Below are 15,872 nucleotides of genomic sequence, written 5' to 3' on the forward strand. Positions count from 1 at the left end.
TGTGTGAGTTACCTTTGTTTTCTCACCTGAAAGAGAGACAGAGAGAGAAATGAAGAAAGACCCTAAAATGGTTCCTGGTACTTAATAAGTGCTTAATAAATATTTGTTGAATGAATCAATTGGAAGTGGGCACGGGTCTGTGAAAATTCTAGACAAGTGCCAACTTGGTGACAGCAATTACTTCTCTCATCTGGATTATTTTTCAGGTCTCCTATGGGCTTTCTGCCACTTCTGTGCCCACCCACCTGAGTTATCTCGCAGACCAATAACAGACTAATCATGCTGAAATGCCCTCCATCTTGGCACTATCCATCTCAAACACAGCCAGTGGCTCCCCAGTGCTAACTGGGGACATTCAAGACCCTCCTACTTGGCCTCCACCACCTTTGCAATCTTCACTTCCATTGGTCCTTGTACAAACCCTCCAGCCCAGCCTAGCCCGCTGGACTGGATGTCTAGCCTTCCCACTTTTGCTCCAACTATTTCCACCCCTGCCGTCCCATCTCTGTCTCAGGAAAGCTTATCAGCCTTCAAGCTCCCGGCTCCAAGGCTGCTTTTTCTATGAAGTCTTCTCCTATCAGCACATCTCTGGCTCGCTCCTCTGAACTTCCCTCGTCCTTCCTGCCACATGCCCTGTTTCCATGGAGCTGGCTTCTTATCTTCCCTACAGGTCTGGAGACTCCTGGAGGGCAGGGGCCATGTCTTTTGCATGCCACACAGTCCTCAACCCAGCACCTTTCTTTGAAAAGTGGGTGGGTAAGCCATGACTGAGTGAATTGGAGAAGTGTTTTCCTGGAGTCAAAGCTTCCAGAAGCTCCTCAGTTGGGGAGGGTAGCAGTGAAGGCAGAAGGTTGGGTCAGGTGGGAATTCACAACAGAGGACTTGAAACCCAAAGATCCATGAAGGAAAGGAGCCCAGCTTCCCTGCTGCACCCCCACCCCCGGCCCGGGTTATGTGATGAGGAGAGAAGGACCCAGGAGGACATCTGGGACATGCAGGGTTTGGGTGAAAGCTGAGAGAGGGTGAAACACTCTGCTCTGTTCCTTGCAACAAAAGGAGCAAGGGCAGTGAATGGGAGCTGGGAGAAAGGGCTGGCTAGACAGCAGCCATGGAGAAAAACACAGGCAGAAAAAGAAGAATCCCCTTTGTCCCTCCGTGGGCAGTTAAAATTCTTCTTGCCCTAGTGGCAAGATCTTGATCATGTCATGACTTAGCTCAGAAACATTCAATAGCTCCCCGTTACCTACAGGAGAAAGTCCATATCCTTCAGCCTGGAATTTAAGCCCCCTTCCCCATCTGGTCTCATCCTACCTTTCCAACCTTACCCCCTCACTCCCCATGTTCCAGCCACTGGGGGCTTCTACTCCATCCTTATTGTTCACAATTTTTATGCCCCATACTGTTCCTTGTCTGAAATAGTCTTCCTCATTTCTCTGCCTGTGAGCTCCTATTGATCCTTTGAATCCCAACTCATATGTCCTCCTCCTCTGTGAAGTCTTCTCCAGTTCTCGAAGTTACCCTTGTCCGTGTTCCCAGAGTCCTAAAATACAGAGGGCTTAGCACTGTCTGATGGGTGAGGTGATGAGTTGTGTGTGTGTCAGATCGTGAGCCCTTTGAGAGACTGGAATTTTCTCTGTTCATCTTTGTATCCCTTCAGCATCTTGTACAGTGACCAGGACTGAGTGTAAAAAACACTTGTTGCACTAGATTGTATGTGCCCTTTGCAAAGAAGGGGCTGTCAGACCAGAGCTTGCTGGGTTCTCTATAAATCCCTTTGTCACAGCCACCCAGAGTCTACCTTGTGGGCATGAAGATGCTGCACACAAATCACTCCTCACTGTGCCCAGTGCCTGGTCAGGAATCCAAGATCAGGCTGGCAGAAGAGGCTCACTGAGAGGCCCACCATCCTGTGTCCTGGCCAGCTGGGCACTGCCACCAACCTGCAGCCAGGGTCACCCAGAGAACCTCCAGCTGGATCCCACGAGAGGGGAATTAGAGGGGAGGGCTGGGTATCAGGACCTGGCAGGCGAAATCGGGCGGGTAGTGGGGAGGGCGGGCAGTGCCCTGGAAAGGGGGCCGGTCTCATTGTTGTGGTCTGTCTGGGAGATTCCTCCCCTTTTTAATTTGCTTCCTGATTGAGGGGTTGGCTCTGCCTGCCCAGCTCCCCCGTCATTATCTGCTGCCGGTGGCTCAGGTGCTGGCGAGCCTGGCGTGGCCTCTAGGTTATTACCTGGAGCTCTGGGGGTGGCAGAGGCTGCCCCTCTGGCCGGGGTGGGGGCCTGTCTGGAATTTGCCCTGATCCTCCCACCCACGGGGCGGCCATCTTGATGCCCAGCAGGGTGGACACACTTACATGACAGGGGGCTGCTTTTATGGGAGACAGTGGGTCCCAGGGAGACTTCAAAGTCTAGAAGAAGCTGCATCTGTAAAGTGCCTAAAGTACTGAGTCAGGAACCTGAGACAGATAAGACTTGGGTGCTAAAGCACCCAAAGTCAGAGCTGTTCCCCAAAGGCTAGTGAAAGGTACTGAAGTTAGACATCAAGAAGGACTTCCCAGTCATGTTGGAAATGAGAAAGAGAGCAGTGGAGGTGGTGACTTGCCCCCTGAGTTCCTCCTGTTCGGCAGCATTCAGAAAACCAAGAGTCATAGAGGGGAAGGAGTGTCATTGATCCAAGAACCTGCGATGACCAGAATCCAGAATCTGGGAACTTCTGGAAGTGTAAGCACAGAGGGCTCAGGCTCCTCACTGAATGCCCTGGAGCATTAGACCTCAGACTTCTCCCCACTGCCCTTGGGCACAGCCTAGAAACCTACAGGAAAGGCACCCCTGCCTCTCCCTCTCTCCAAGCCCTCAATGCTCCGGCCCTCTGCCCCGACCCTGATGGAGCCCGTGGGCTTCCAGGACAGAAGATAATATCAGGACAAACAGGAAGTGCCGAATTAGAGACATGAAGTTTGTTGTTTCAGAGGGCGACCAGTGCCAAGCAGCGGTGCCAGGTTGGCAGCCCTGGAGCCTGGCGTCTGCCTGCTCTCCGTGCAGCCAGCTGCCCCTCATGGCCTTGCTTAGCACCTTGGCCAGAGGGCTCCCTGGAGAAGAAAGGAGGGGGAGGAGGGGCATGGCAGGGAAAGGGTTAAACAAGTGATTTTTTTTTTTTTTTTTTTTTTTTTTTTTTTTCCCTTCACCAGCTGAACTTTTATAGTGTCACCTCTGATTCAGACTGGGCATTTAGCCACTCATTCAGCAAATATTTTTAAGTGCCTACTCTGTTCCAGGCTTGCGCTAGACACAGCCCTGTCCCCCATGGCTAACACACTACTCACTAGCATGTAAGCCCCATGGAGGCAGGGGTTCTTGTGCATCACTCCACTCCCGATGCTTAGAAAGTTGCCTGGCACTCAAAGAGGACTTTATAAGTTTGTTGAAAGGATGAATGGAAGGATGGATAGGTAGAAAGAAGGAAGGGACCCTTAGATCGGGCATAGGAGAGTCTCATGACTTTTTGGTCCACTGGACTTCTTACTGAGAACACTCATGATCCAGGGGCTGTCCTCCCCATCCTGTCCGCCTCCCAGGGAATTTTAGAGTCTTGATCACGGCAGGTGGCCATGGTCCATTCTCTCTCCCAGATGCCACCAGGGAGTTGGGCTTCTAGGCTGCCAGCAGTAACGATGCAGAAGGAGGGCTGGTCAGGAACTATGGGCAGTCCACACAAGAAAGCCCACGAGGCCACGACAGGCCCCTCCCTGGGCATCAGGGTGCTAGTGTCTCCCCAGACTCCAGAACTGACTGCTCTACTGGGCCCTGGAACGCCACTTGGCCTGCGCCCTCCTCATCCTCAATGATGGTGCCAGGTAAGGCTTCGGACATGGCAGAGGCTGAACCAAGAGCCACCGCACCTTGTTCCTGTGGCTCCATCCCCCCATCCACACCCAAGAGGTGAGATCCTGGGGCAGTTGGCAACTGACAGCCTGGCATCGACTCATGCCAACAGCTTGGAAGCTGTAGTAATTAGAAGGGAAGAGGGAGAGAGGGGGAGAGAAGCAGAGCGAAGGCAAGCTCGAGAGACAAACCTTCTCCTGCCTGCCTCGGGGCAAACTACTTCAAACGAATTCGTTTTGCTCTTGTGAAACTGAAGACAATTTCCTTTTCTGTCATAAAACAAATTATTGCTCATCAGGAGTGCTGGGCTAGGCTCCCTCCTGAGGGTTTGCTCCTGCTCCCGGTGCAGGGCCCCAGGTGGGGAGGAAGGTAGGGAGTGTTGGGGAGGGGGCCAGGCACAGGAGGGAACTCACGGGGAGGGGTAGGGAAAAAGTCGTGGAGCGATTAATGTTCCCATCAGGAGTGAAACACACTATCTCCCCTCATCAACCTCCGCCACTGACCAGGGAAAGGGTCCCAGACCATAGCACTGGCCCTGACCACCAGCACCCGAAGGGACTCTGGGGAGGTCATCTCACCCATCCTCCTGCCTCAGAGCCAGCCTGGAGGAGGCTCCACCTCCTCCTCAGGCACCTGTTCATGGGGTGGAGGGGTGGGGACAGGAAGGGGAGGCCCAGAGACATTAAGGAACTTACCAGAGATCATTCAGCAGGTTACTGTCATGTGCTGCATAACGAGGTTTCAGTCAACCATGGACCGCATATACGATGGTGGTCCCGTAAGATTAGGACCATGTAGCCTAGGTGTGTAGTAGGTAGGTGTGCAGGTTTCTGTAAGCACACTCTATGATGTTCGCACAATGATGAAATCACCTGACAACACATTTCTCAGAGCGCATCCCCGTCGTTAAGCGACACATAACCTGTCATGGCAGATCCAAGATCAGAACCCAATGAGCTCTCGCCCAGGCCAAGATTGGAGGCTGCCTGGGGACTTTTGTTAGTACTTTTTATGACTCTGGATTGCTCCAGTGAGCCCCTTGCATCCCAACACTACTGCTAGGCATGGGGGACTTGGGAAAGAGACAAGTGGAGCAGATTCCCTCCATCCTCAACAACTGGCCCCCAAAGCTGGTCTCCACCACACCCTGTAGGAAGGACTTCCACCTCTCCCCACCTTGGTTTTAGTGAACTCTTCCAGGGAACCTCCCATCAGACCCACCAGAGGAGCTGTCAAGACTTCCTCTCTTCTGGCCCCGCCCCTCCCCACTAAACCTACCTAACTCTTCTCTTCTCTTCTCTGCCCTGCTCCCTGGGCCAGAGCTCAGGGGAGACACCCTTCTGATTGACGCTTCAACTCTTGCCACCTCTTTCTCATCATCACCTCTGATAACTGCCCTCATTACCTCCCTCACTTCTTCAAGCCCTACTTTCATGGACTTTTCTGGAAATTGGGAAAGTACAAAGGTTCCTATCCCTGGTGTGTTTCTAGTCAAGGTGGGCATGGAGATCCGGGCCCCATCCCCAGGGAACTCCTGGCTGACCTAAGCAAGACCCAACACATGCACCAGGAGAGACAGGGGCAGACTCTGGCTGAAAGAATGGGGGGCGCTGGGACTGGGGAGATGGGGCAGGGCAGGAAGGAGGAGGCAAGGCCATGGGAGGGCTTCCGGGGAGGAGGGGAAGGAAGATGTGAGGAGGTATTCAGAGCAGAAAATCCAAGTCACAGAATTCTTGGAGTCGAGGGGGAAGATGGGCCCAGGTGGAGAGGTGCTATGATGTCTGGGAAGGAGCTGGGAGCCAGAACACAGGGTCAGGCAGGCAGCTGGGAGGGTCCAATACCAGCAGCCATTTCCAGTGATGTGGAAACCCAGGTTTAAGCCAAGGTGAATGGAGAAATGTTTGGGGATTGGCTGCCAGACCGGAGCAGCCAGACATCTGCGGGGAACAAAGGGTTGGGGATGGCATCCAAGGTGGAAGGGAGACTGGAGAAGTCACCCTGCCCAGCTCCCTGCCCCCGAGGCACACATGGTCCTTTCTCTCCCCACCCGCTGACCAGCACTCTTTTGCTCCCGGAGAAAGTGGGGCCTGCCACCTGTCCACCCTACTTGACAACATCCCTAAAAGTTCTTCCTGTGTCCGACCACAATTTCCCCGGTGGCCAGTGGAGGCTTGGCAAGGAGAGGGGCAAAAGGGAGACTGCAAGCAACTGCCCCCCCGAAAGTGGTTTCCCGTGGCTGGGAGGGAGACAGGGAGGAGGAGGTGAGCAGAGGGCAGGGCCGGGAGAGGATCTTGTCCGGGCGAAGACTCTGGCTCATCGGACACGCCACGCTGGGAATCCGAGAATCCGTGGTGGGAATGGGCCGGGCTGGCAGGAACAAAGGATGAAAGGGAGGTTGTGCGGCCGGCTGGGACATACACACCCACCGCTGACGTACTTCAGTGGCCAGTGACCTCAGCCAGGCCGTCAGGCCCCGTCTCATCGTGTTGCTCCAGCAGGGTCCCCCTGCACCCAACCTCCAAGCAGGGCCTGAGAACATGAGGGAAATTGGTTAGACACCCAGAAGGACCTGCTGTCAAGATAAGCTTGGGGAATTACCTTTCCTGAGATGGACAGAGTCAGAGAAGGGGATGTGGGAAGGTAAAGAGAAATGATGAGGCTTAGAAGGAAAATGGGGAAACCATGACATCCGCGTCCCCTGACTTGAGGAATCAGGGTACCCATGATCAATGGTTCATGTCTGTGTAAGGATCCTGACAGCAGGAGGACAGTGGCCTAAAATGTAAAGGATTTGTGTTAGGTACCGAGAAGAACTTCGTTGCTTTTAGGTGTAGGACATTACGGGGCTGAGTGCAGTGTGGAATCATGCTCCCTGTGTAAGGGCAGATCTCCACTTGCCTACGCAGCCGGTCAGGGGGCTCTGACCCTCACACCCCCAGCTCCCCTGGAGCCACCCAGCTTCCTGGGCCTCCCAAGGAAACCCGTTGCCAGCCCCTCACCTGTTCCCTTGGACCAGGAGCGGGTGGAGGACTGTGGTGTTAGGGTGGTGGTTGCCTCCCACTTACCCCACTCTGGGGCAGCAGTGGGCTCTCATCCTTTTCTTTTTTTTGAAGATTAGCCCTGAGCTAACTACTGCCAATCTTCCTCTTTTTACTCAGGAAGACTGGCCCTGAGCTAACATCCATGCCCATCTTCCTCTACTTAATATGTGGGACGCCTGCCACAGCATGGCTTTTGCCAAGCGGTGCCATGTCCACACCCGGGATCCGAACCGGTGAACCCCGGACCACTGAAGTGGAACGTGCACACTTAACCGCTGTGCCACCGGGCCGGCCCCTCTCATCCTTTTTCTCTCCCAGCCTTGCGGTGATGGGTCTGGGAAGGAAGAAGCCCCTCTGGTTGAGGAACCTTATCTGCTCTTCTACAAAGCTCGCCACCACTGGAAGCCCTAAACAGAACCGTATGTGCCCCCACTGAGCCCTGACACCCTCAGACACACATGGATACAGCTCCTCCTGTACAGTTTCACACGCAGTCACACAGATAGATCCTCTGCCATCACACACACCCCTCCACTCATCCACACACCCTCTTAGGTCATTGCTCACTGAGAGGCTCATTCAGACGTGAAGCAGACAGACGCTGCACAGTCATTCCTCATAGGCCCACTGCTACCACTCGAGCACACACACACACACGCACCCCTCTCACTGTGTCACTGTGATACTTGAGGTCACACACAGTCTCATGCCGACGCAGAGACCCTCGCGCCCTCCAGAGGAGCCCTTCACTCATGTGCCTCCATCATGCGCTCGCCCCCCGGCACCGGCGTCTGTGTGGGGAGCACCTGCTCTAAGCACTGGGCTGAAGCCTGAGACAATATGGCAGCTGGAGGAATTTGTTTGCAAGGTGATAGGAGACTCAGGCTAATAAACAGATTGTCGCAATCAGTGCATTAAGTGCTGGAAGAGGACTAAGCATCGAGTTCTATGGAGACTAACCCAGTCTTGGGGGTCCAAAGAGCCTTCCCCCATAAAGTGGCCTCTTTCCCATGCTCGAATAAATCCTTGCTGCAGGCTAAGTGTTTTACGTGTGTTGTCTCCTCTCTTCTTCACCACCATCCCGTGAGGTCAGTACTAATATCCCCATTTGACAGGAGAGAAAACTGAGGGTCAGATAAGTGAGATACAAAGTCGTGGAGCTAATAAATTAGTGGAACACAGACTCCGACCCAGAGCTGCCTGAGTCAGGGCCCCAGTGCTCACGGCCACTGTCAAACTGCCTCCATCATCAACTTGAACTTTCACACCCACAAGGCCCTCACCTACTCCCTATCCCCTCAGCAACCCCCCTAATGCCACCAAGGCCCTCCGACCCCCGACACTCATGGGCACACACAGGCCCACCTTCCAGCCTTCTGCTCTCACTTGCCTTCCCTCCCAGGAGACAGGGCCACTTGTCACTAGAGGAGCCATAATTGGCAGGTGCTGAGGCTGCCGCCAGAGCTTCAGAACAGGCAGAAGGGAGGGAGCAAGGGTTCCTGAGGCAGGGGGCTTGGAGGCTGGGACGGGGGAAGAGGGAGGGGGCTGGCTCCAGTGCCCTCTCCTCCGCTCTGCAGGTGTAATTAGCCCTGGCAGATGAAAGGGCGTCTTTGAAAGCGGGCGAGATCCTTGTCTGTCAGCAGGGCGCTCTGGGTGGCATCGGCAGCTTATCCTGAAACCACACACGGCACCAGAGCCAGGCTGTCTGGGCGCTGCCCGGGAGGCGGGGAGGCAGACCCCAGGGCCATGGGCCCTTGACTTCCCACTGCCCAATATCTCGACCTGGGCTGCCTGCCTTTCTGGGCAGGAGCTTCTCAGAACGGAGAATCCTCCAGAGCTGGGCAATGCCAATCCCAATAGGCTGATGCCCTTCCCCTGGGGCCTGAGGGGACCCTCCCCTCCCCTGCCAAGCTGGACAGGAGGCCAAGGACAATGGCTCTAGGCAGTCCTTTCATCCTGAGATCTCAAAGCGCCATCTAATTAAGCCCGCCCAGGTCAGGGACTTCCTCTGGAGTCCCTTTGGAGGGGTGTGGTCTGGGACCAGCAGTTCCCAGATCCCAGCTTGGATAGGAGTCCCAGAGGACAAGGTCTCCTAGAGTGTTCATCCTGTTTGGAACCTGTGAGCCTCGAGGACTAGCAAAGCCGGGGTGTGGGCACCAAACTCTGACGGGAGGCCAAAGGGGATCTCAGGGCGCCTCAGTTTGAGACCCAAAGGGGACAATCTCTGAGATATCCCGTCCTTTCCCTCACAGATGGCTTCAAATTCAAGCAAAGGATGAATCTCACAAACACGTGGAGTGAAAGAGGCCAGATACAGAAGAGCACACAGTACATGACTCCGCTTATATGAAAGTCAAAAATAGACCGAAAAGCAATCTATGCTCTTTGAAGTCAGAATAGAGATTCTGTTACCCTTGGGGGTTTAGTAACCAGAAGGGGCGCAGCGAGGGCTCTGGGAGAGGGGTAATGTTCTGTTCCTTGAGCTGCCTGCTGGTTACGCAGGTATGTTCACTTTGTGAAAATTCACTCCATTTTTTACTTATGATTTGCCTGTGTCGTATACTTATGACACTTTTCTGTATGCATGTCGTAGTTCAATAAATGTTTACATTAAAATATTTTTACATGTCAATCAAAACTTTGTTTTATGATTCCTTTAAGGGGCTCTCATATCCATCTCTTTCCTCAGCCAGAAGATCACAGGGATCACCCAGATTGAAGACCTGGTGAGGCCAGATTCCTGGAGAATTCCTTGACTGTATGTGTGTTGGGGGGTACAAACAGGGGATATGAAGCTGTGTAGAGTCAACATCTTGCTATAGGGTCCTGTGTCCCATTCCCTACCACTCCCCCCAGTACTCACACAAACACACTAATCACTTCTACTTTGCTGAAAGCCAATGGAGGCTTTGATGCCAAAGGAAGCAATGAGATTGCCAGAATCCCTGCCCTCCTCTCCCCACCCCCAGTATCTGCTCCAGAAATCTGTTCCCAGTCAGGTCTCACCCTTTCTCCACCTCCCCCTCGCTCCAATGGTCAGCTCTGTTCCTTCCATCTCCCTCTTCTGCTTCAAGGGCTAAACCAGGTAGCTGGGGAGAGGTGGAGGGGTGTTTGTGAAGGGGCCTTTGGTCCCCACCTCATCAAATGACATCCTTGCTTCTTTGTCTTTCCTTCACCCTGGAAAAAGGCAGGAGGCATTGCTTTCCTCTGCAGGCACTGAGGCAGAGGGCTTTGGGCTGGACCTTCAGGACAACTTCCTGATAACTGGGGTGGTGAGAAGTCTCTGGAGCAACTGAAAACAAACGAGGTGGGAGGTGCAGGCTGCTTTGAAGACTGACCTGCCTAGAGACAGAGGGAGAAATGAGATCACCTTACAGGGTCCTAAGCCTACTGAATTTCCCCTCCAATGAGTTCCCCCACCCAGCATGAACACAAGGACGGTGCTTGCTCCTGACATTGCATTTCTGTGTGGGAGGAGATCATACATGTCTGGGTTTCCTAGTTGGTACTCCAGAAGCCACAGCCATACCAGATACTGAAACTCTGCCTGTCTCTGTGACCTCAGGCGGCATCCACCTGTTCCTGCTCTGAACTCAGTGGACCTTCCACTGGTGACCTGGTCTCCACTGGTTTGATGGTCTCCATAACCCAGAGCGCAGAGCTCACCTTCCCTGGTTTCTGGCAAATCCCAACACTCTCTCAACTCCCCCTCTCGAAGGAGCTCCCCCAAAACACACTGAGAAGAGGGCTTTGTGCTTTTCTGACCTTCCTTCCAGCAGGCAGAGTCCACAGCCTTCTCAAGGATTCCCAAGGATCTTTGTTTGTTTTGTCTACTAATTGTCTCAGAAGCGCCCAGAACAGTGTGTGGCACCAAGCAGGAGCGCTATAAATATTTGTTGGAGCATGCATGGTTCTTCTGCTGGACAAGCCCTCCCTCCAGAAGCCCATCCTGCATCCCTGCCATACCCTGCCATTGACATTTTCAGTTGTTCTGGCCTCAGAAGAGAGGGGTCATCTGCCACCAGTTATGATTAACTGAGTGCCTAGTGTTCAAACCCTTGTGATATGTCACTGTACTGTCTCTTCACGGTTTAAGAGTCCGGGCTCACCCCAACGCCTCTCATTGTCCCTCTCTGCCTCCAAGGCCAGCCTTCACTCAACTTCAAGGGTCCAGTCTCCAAGAGTTACCCAAGATTTAATAAACTATAACAAGAAACAAGAGGCTTGCTTCCTCTAATTACATTTGTCCATTCTATTTCTTCTTTTGTCGCCATCTAAGAGAAGTGAAAACCTCCCCAGTTCCCTGTCCTGTTGTCTCTGTGTGCCTCTGGCTCTCTGCGTCACCTCCTCGGTGGCCACTCTGTTCCTTCACTGGAGTCCTTCCCTCCCTTTGTGTTTGGGAGTCTCTCTCTCTCTGTTTCTTCTTTGCTGTGTGGGTATGTCTCAGGCACTCTCTCTGTCTCTCTTCTCCGTTTCCTTTACAGCAAACAGGTAAACAGGTGATTGAGAAATGGAAAAAGGGGGGAAAAAAAGAAGCTAAAGTGGAGTGTTTTCTCCCAGGTATCAGGGTCGCAGGTAGCTCCAACCCTAGCCAGAACGAGTCGGGACAGGTGCGGCTCCTGTCCAGATGTTGCGCAACGCGCGGCGCGTGCCCCGAGCCCGCTCCTGGGTCTGGTTCCCGGGCGGCGCACAGGGGTGCGCGGTGTATTCAGATCAGAAATAGCCTTTAGGTCCCTGTCCCTCAGACAGACCCGGGCCGGGTCTGCTCCTCCCCACCCCGGGCTTGCGGGCGTTGGGGGAGGCCGAGAGGTTGTTTGCCGGGAAAGGACAGTGTGGGACCGGGGCGGGGAGTTCCCTGCGTCTGGGCCGTGGGGGGAGCTGCAGGCCGGCGGGGTGAGTAAGGCCCAGCGGACGCAGGAGGCTCAGTGGCGGCGGCGGCGGCGATGGGGAGGAGGGTAATTACGCAGGGAGGCTCTCGCCACAGCACGTCCCCACAAATGAGAGGCCCCGGGCCCCAGACACCACACAACAAAGCAGGAGGCAATTATTTGGCTCCAGTGGGAGGGGACAGCCCTTCGCCGGCCCACTGCCGCTGAGCACCCCGGCCTCCGCTGAGGGCGCAGAGGGTAGGGGCGCAGGGGCCACTCTACCAGCTCCCGCGGACAGGGGAGGGCCCGAGGGACTCCCGCTGGGTTACCCTCCGAGGGGGTCCCGGTTGGGGAAGGCAGAGCGGTAGGAGGCCCTCAGCATGATTAGAGCCATCCCTCAGCCAGCCCGGAGCCTCCCACAAGGCCTCGGGGAGGCCTCCTGGGCACCCCACAGGAGGGAGGGAGGAGGGCTGGAGCGCGGGCTGGAGCGGGCAAGGCGATTTGTTGGTCCTGGGGAAGCCAGTGGCCAACATCTGAACCCCCCCTTCCCCAGCTGTGGCCACACAACTGGCAACCAGGAGGCTCCCAGGCAGGTGGGGAAACCACAGAGGAGGGAGCAGGAGCCAGGGAGATTCCAGAGCACGTGGCCAGGCCTGGAATTCACACAATTGATATGCAAATCAAATGCAAATTTGTCTTCTTTTTTTCCCCCTCAAAAATCGTCAGATCAGGCCCCTTAGGAGGGAGAGCTTGCCTGATCAGCTGAGGGTACCCCAGCCTCTGCTGCCCCCCCCCCCCCCCCCCCCCCCCCCCCCCCCCCCGTCTCCCTCCCCAGCCATCCGTATTTGCTGCAGGAAGACTGTTAGCAAGTCCTACCAATGCCTTGGACTCATTTGGGACCTTCCTGCAAAGGACTTTCCCCTCCTTAGATGAAAGAGCCCAAAGTATAGATGGGGAAAAAGAGGCCTTAAGAGATTCAGGTACTTTCCCCTGTTCTAAGGGCCCACCTGGAGGATGGCAGGGCTCCTGGAACCTTCTGACATCAGTACCAGGTTGTCAGCATGCCAACTGGGGCCGGGGGGTGGGGGAGGGAAGCGTGGGACTAGGAGCCTTAAAATCTGGTCTCTGCTCTCAGCTCTGCCCCTAACTAGCTGGGTCATCTTGATCGAGTCACTTCTCTTCTCTAAGCCTCAGTTTCCCTGTATGTCAAATGACCATCTCTGGAGAAAAAGGCTCTTCCAGACGTGGAGTCCTCTAAGGAGAGGGCCATCTAGTGTTGCCACCAAGAGTCCTTTGAGCCAACTGTCCCCCTCCTCATCCTCCCCAGCTCTCACCCCTCCCTGCTCCAGGCCAATGGAGGCTGAACCTCTACCCCCTAACCCCTGTCTTTCTCCGTCTTCCAAACCCCTCCAGGAAGCCTCCCTGAGGAGCCCTGCTGAGCTGATGCTCCGTATGTTGGGGTCCCCCCGTGTGTGGAAGGCTCAGTTTGCCCCATGTGTGTGCCCTTGCTGACGTGTTGCTAAAAGAGCTCCTAAGTAACTTTGAGAATGTGTATGGTATCCTGCTGTGTCCTCACCCCCAACCCCAGGCTGGAGGCAAGGACTTCCATTAGACTAGGGGCTTCCCAAGGACCTGGGCTAGGTCCTTGGGACAGAGAGCCCCCATCAGGGTGTGACTGTCTCCTTCACCAGATGAGGACTATTCACTAGGGTTAAGGACTCTGCCTCCTCCACCTGCCCCCAGGCTGAGCTCAGCAGTAGCCATTCCTTGGGGGAGGGTTAGGGGGACCCAGATGGCCTGCCTCTCCCAGGTCTTCACTGGCCAGTTTCTCAGCTTCCCCTTCAACCCCTGAGCATAGCCAGGGGCACAGCCTTTGCCAGCTCCTCTCCTGCCCAGGAGTGATTCTGCCTCTTCCTTCCTCAGGAAACTCTGGCCTGGCACCTGCCTCTCCTCCTCCTCTCCCAGCCTCCTGCCTCCCTCATCCCTCTCTTGGGCCTCAGGGCAAGTATTTGCCATCTGCCATGTTAGCGCATTCCTGGGGCTGGCTCCCAGGCTCCCCGCTGTCCTGGGGGCTGAGAACGCTGCTTGGCTGCCCTCCCCCATCAGAACTGCCCTCACCACCCCCAGAATGCCTGGATCCTTGCTCCTTCCCCTCCCAGGCATCCTGGGGGCTGCAATGCCAAGGTTCCTAAAGTCCCAGCCTGCCTTCTCCACTCCGGAGCTGGGTGGGATGTCAGAGTAAGTCTGGGGGTCCTGCTGTAGCAGCAGGCATCTTCCTGCACTTCCCTCCTCCACATCTTGTCTGTCTTCACCTCAGGGAGGCTCCTTACCTTGGAACCCTGCCACTTTATATTAATTTGCATACTACATTTATTGGTCCAGCCCAAGTAAATGGATACAAATGCAACGCAAGCCAGATTCAAAGAGGCAGCAACAGTGGATGGCCCCAACACGAGAGAGGACTCCACCTCTAGAAGACCCTTGCCTCTCTTTATAGAAGTGGTAATTCGACAGTCAGGGAAACTGAGGCTTAGTGAGGAGAAGCGTTGCTCCTCGCCCTTGGCACAGGAGACCTGTACTCCACCATCACTGGTGACGGAGGTGGTGACACGTGGAATCTGAGGAGGGCTGAGGGGCCTCATCTGCCCCGGTGAGGGCTCCCTACCCACCTGCCCTGGCATCTCAAATCCCTGCCAGCAGAGCACTTCTGTGCGTGCCAGTGGTGTGTGCAGATGTGTTCTGTCTAAAGACATGTGACACTGGGGGTCCGGCTGACATATTCTGGCATTACCACCTCAGCAGAAAGCAGGAACTTGGGGACTCTGCCCCACTGGGTAGATTTGGGGCTGTTGGAGAGGCCAGGGAAGAAGACCTGGAGTGAAAGGAGGAAGGGTCGCTGTCTGGAACTGCAGTCAACCAACAGAGGTTTACTGAACACTGAGTGTGTCCCAGGCCTCAGGCTGGGCCCTGGGCTGTGTTGGAGAAGAGAGGCTCACAGAGAGCGCAAGGGGGCGGTTCGTGCTTGGGTTACACCATTAGCACCTGGATGCTCACTGATTCGGTAATTCTGGAGGCCCAGCAACGGGCCTTCATTCAAGCACTTGCCCTTCCCTTTCCCGGGGACATCGATGCAAGCTGTCTGGTGACCACACTCTAAAAGCCACGGTGGCATGTCCTGGGTTCTAAGAACAGCCTGGAGTTCCAGAGAGGCAGAAAGAGGGAAGGAGGCTGCTGCGATGAGTCAGCTGGGGTAGGAGGGGAGATACAGGGTCTTCTCTCCAGGCCAGCCGTACCCTGGGCGGCGTTGGGGCTCTGCCAAGCTCCCTACCTGTGGTGCCTCTCCTGGGCCCGCACCATCATTAAGGAGCAGGCCTGCCTCCCCTCCCCTGGTGATGCTCCTGGCAAAGGAGGCTCTCCCACACTCAGGTCTCCCAGCACCCTTTTGATTCCTACCCTTCACTTCCCTCGGGGCCCAGGGCATCTTCTCCAGAGTCCACAAAGGGGGAGCCCCAGTGGGGAAGGATGGCAGAGCTGTCTTGCAGAGACCCCAGACCATACTCCCTACCCTACCTTCCCCTGCCCCTGGTCTCGGAGGGCCTCCTGGAGTCAGTGTCCAGGCTAAAGAGAGAAGGGCTAAGAGGAAGGGGTTTGAGGAAGCAGAAGTAGAGGTTGAGAGAGGAGGCAGGGAGGGAGGCTGCCCCTCCTCCCCTCCAGCGCCTGGCGTTTGATGCTGGGGGTGCTGAGACATCTCCTCTCCCGGAAACTCGAGGCCAGACAGATAAACACAGATGGAGGGAGAGACTCAGCTGCTTTATTTATGGGCCCGGTGACAGGCCCTCTCCTGTCTCAGAGTCACTAATCTACCGGGCGGAAGAGACATCCCACCCCCTCGCCACCCTCTCCCCTCCCTCCTGAGACTGGGGCTCAGCCAGGCTCCGAGCCTCCCCCAGCCAGTCAGGCGCAGGCCTGCGGTGCCAGCTCCTGTGGGCTGGGGGATAGTGTCCAGGGGCTCAGGAGACACCCTCTCTCTCTCCCCCAGTAAAACAGGGAGCACACAACCCACTCCTTGCCCCTCCCCCAGT

The sequence above is a fragment of the Equus przewalskii genome, chromosome 10 (genome assembly GCF_037783145.1).
Source record: "Equus przewalskii isolate Varuska chromosome 10, EquPr2, whole genome shotgun sequence".
In the NCBI taxonomy this organism is placed as follows: Eukaryota; Metazoa; Chordata; class Mammalia; order Perissodactyla; family Equidae; genus Equus; species Equus przewalskii.